The following is a 3,580-nucleotide window of genomic DNA, read 5'->3' on the forward strand; positions in this document are numbered from 1 at the left end:
GCGTGTGTGTAAATTCTACAAGTAGAAACATGAAACAAAAAATGCAATTGTCACGCTCGCTTTGTAAGCCGAATTTGATGGGACGCTCTTCATTTTGATGATTATTAGTTATTGCACTATTATGCTTGCATGCTTTCAGTGTTTTTCTTGTGCAAGATTCATATAAGATTTACAGTGATGTGACAGTTTTTTTGACGTAGGTTATAACTGGAATTTCTCTGTCTAGGAAAGCAGTTGCAGTGGAATTTTTTATAGATATTAACAGTCCGCAGTTAATATCCATTATATAGCAAGCTTCCAAAACTGTCACGCTTCAATTTATATTAACATCGTAACCTCCACCATTTGGATTTTCGTACTTAATTCAAGATGGTTCGCAACCACCTTAGGAATTAATGCTGGATCTCTTTGAATGTCATTAATATCCGAGATGTGCGTTGTGTATGTTCAGTCTGAAACGTTTTACATCTGTGGGTTTGACCACTTCATTGTTTAACCATTCCCTCACGCAGTCTCTCTTAAACCTCACAATTCCTATTCAATGCGGATTTTATTAGACTGACGATTAAATATCTTTGATACTTGTGGTGTCAAAATCCATATTTTCAAACACGAGGTTCGAGCATTTCTTTCATCTTGGAAAGATCAAGAGGATTTGAAAATAGGGAAATATTGTTCTTATGGCTTCCTGTGTAAAGAAAAAAAAAATGTTCTGTAGCCCTCTTAAATTCAGACTAATCTCTTATGTCCTAATTTAGTGTCATGGTTTCGATTTAGTTTCTTACGCGATTTCCTTTTGATTTCCCATTCAATATGTCTTTTGCAATTTCATGAAGTTGATGGTCAAAAATGAGCTTCGATAGCCTGAAAACTTAGTCGGATTTTCTAAAGCATTCACTGTCATTAAGATCACAGTACAAAAAGTAAAATTCGTCATCAGTTTTTTTCTTGGGTTTATAAAAGAAACAAAGTTCTGACGTATTCTGAGGTCTCAGACTCTTGTTTCCATTGGATTGATTTACCATAGTTTTTTCTGAAGGTGGATGTGGGTGTTGAGAGAATTAATAAAGAAGGCTAAAAGTGCAATGCTATATCTTTTTATTACTCTTCAACTGAAATAAGTGATGTATATATCACTATTCTTCTAATCAAGTGTGTTCCCTCTGAGAAGTTCCTGTATGAGCTAGAGAATTTTATTTTGGTCTGAAGGATTCCTAAGGATTACACCATTCTTCATTACATTTACTTATTTCCTCTTTTGCTTTTATCAAAAGACATATAAAGAAGGACCACAGATTTTACTGACGGCCTAATTATGATTTATATCTTGAACCATGCAGTAGTGGAACCTTGGTGCTGTCATACGAACTTTAACTATTTTGTTGCTAATGATTATAAATGAAACAATGCATTTCAGCTGTCTCAATGGTATAAGGTTTTTTTCCCCGAATACTACAGCTATTGGAGTTATTTTTTGATCAGAGAACGCCGAGTCTCATGTTTCCAAAGTGACGCATTTTGTCAGTCGAATACGTAATACAATCCATCGCCTGTGATTAGATACTTAATCATTTGAATATGGATTATCTATTTATTTTCAGCCACTTTCTGAGCCTTTATCTATTCGAGAGGTGGCTTCAGTATTGTATGTACGTGTATATATATATATATATATATATATATATATATATATATATATATATATATATATATATATATAATATATATATGTACATATATGTGTGTGTGTTAGTGTCTGTACACAAACACACACACAACACACATATATATATGTGTATATATATATATATATATATATATATATATATATATTATATATATATATATACATATATATACATACATATTATATAATACATACAGTACTGAAAGTACCTCTCAAGTAAATAAATAACATATGCATGTATGTATATATGTATGTGTGTGTGTGTGTGTACGTTTGTATGTGTACATGTAACATGATTTACCTTTGTGCGTAGGCCGTGTTAAAATTTGTAGGTTATATTATATGGTACATAAGGACTGACGTAATTTCTATCAATTCTTCCAGTACTCCTCAAATAGAATTTATTGAATGATTTCCTAATTTAAAAAACAATTTCGACCGAAACTGATTTATTACCATATTACATCGATGTTTGGACGATTCTGGGGAAAATGATATCAAATCAAAAGTTCTAAAAGCAGAAGTCTGGAAATCATTGTTTACTTTTATGTGTTATTTCTGCGAACATAATTCAATATTACTGTTTGTAACCTAGGATTGTGCAAATCAGCCTGTGTTAAGGATTTTCATATTGATTGCTGAGAGAGAGAGAGAGAGAGAGAGAGAGAGAGAGAGAGATGTGAGTGTAAAGTTCGTAATATTCAATATCTTGAGATATCCGTGGCAACGAGTGCCCCGTCAAGTACCATCCACGAACGTCGATCACAAAAGCCTACCGTGATAATATCACTCGTGCAGCACTGAAACTTGGGGAAAATGCGCTGTGATTGGACAGGACGCACCTCTGCGTTAATGACGTCACGGATTAGCCACCATCTAATTGGTCGGTGGTTTCCCCAATGGGAATGACCATGCTCGTGATGATTTTGGTGACGGCCTTTCTCTCCTTTGGACGGGAAACCGCTGACAGGGCGAGTGACGCCATAATGAGTTATTTATCCGCTCCCGGGTGTCAATAGTGGCCCTCATTATCACGCCGGCGTTGTGAATAGAATGTCGAATATTACCCTTTTTTGAATGACGTTTCAAAAACATTGTCGTTGCGTCGGGGGTAGCAATATGGCTGCGGCGGGAAAATAACTCCCAAATATTAATAATGACCGGTTACGGTAGCTTCCTCGAGCATCGCCTAATCCTGAAATACGGCGTGTTGTTTTGAGCCCATTAATTGCGCCATAAATAGACTCTCGAGGTGTGAAAAGTAATATTGTAAGTGATGTCATGAAGGTAAAGGCAGGCGGACGGAGGAGTTTTGGAGAGGAGGAGGAGGAGAAGGAGGAGGCGGAGGAGGAGGAGGAGGAGCAGATAAGAAAGGCAAGAAGCAGAAAAGAAAAAAATAGTGAATGAGATAGCTTGCAGGATAATCATTTTTAAAAGCATTTTCCAATTTCTGTGTACGCCTATCACCATGAATTTTGGGTAATAGCTGACTGTGGGCTTCCTAGATCATATATCGCACTAATAATCCTAATTAATTTCTCCCTAAAGGATACATTCTAGCCATCCGGATTAATCTCCTAAGTGCATGTTCGGCCAATAAATTCGAATTAATTCATTTTTCCCCTTGCACACCCCCTGGGATCCTCCTCACCTCTCCCCACCCCCTTGGAAATCCCCCCCCCTCCCCCTTCCCCTTAGTAAAGGCTGTTGTTCGGCGTAACGAGGTTGCGTTGTAACAGTCGCTAGTATTATTTATGACTCATGTAACGTGCATTAGCGATATGAAGGGTTGGAGGCATGATAGCGCCACGCCACCGCCGCCTTTAAGACTCATAAGCCGATATCTTAATCCTTTCGGAGGCGGCCTTACGGCTCGGGTGGGATTAGAGGCAA

This window comes from Macrobrachium nipponense, chromosome 11, assembly GCF_015104395.2.
Source record: "Macrobrachium nipponense isolate FS-2020 chromosome 11, ASM1510439v2, whole genome shotgun sequence".
Taxonomy (NCBI): domain Eukaryota; kingdom Metazoa; phylum Arthropoda; class Malacostraca; order Decapoda; family Palaemonidae; genus Macrobrachium; species Macrobrachium nipponense.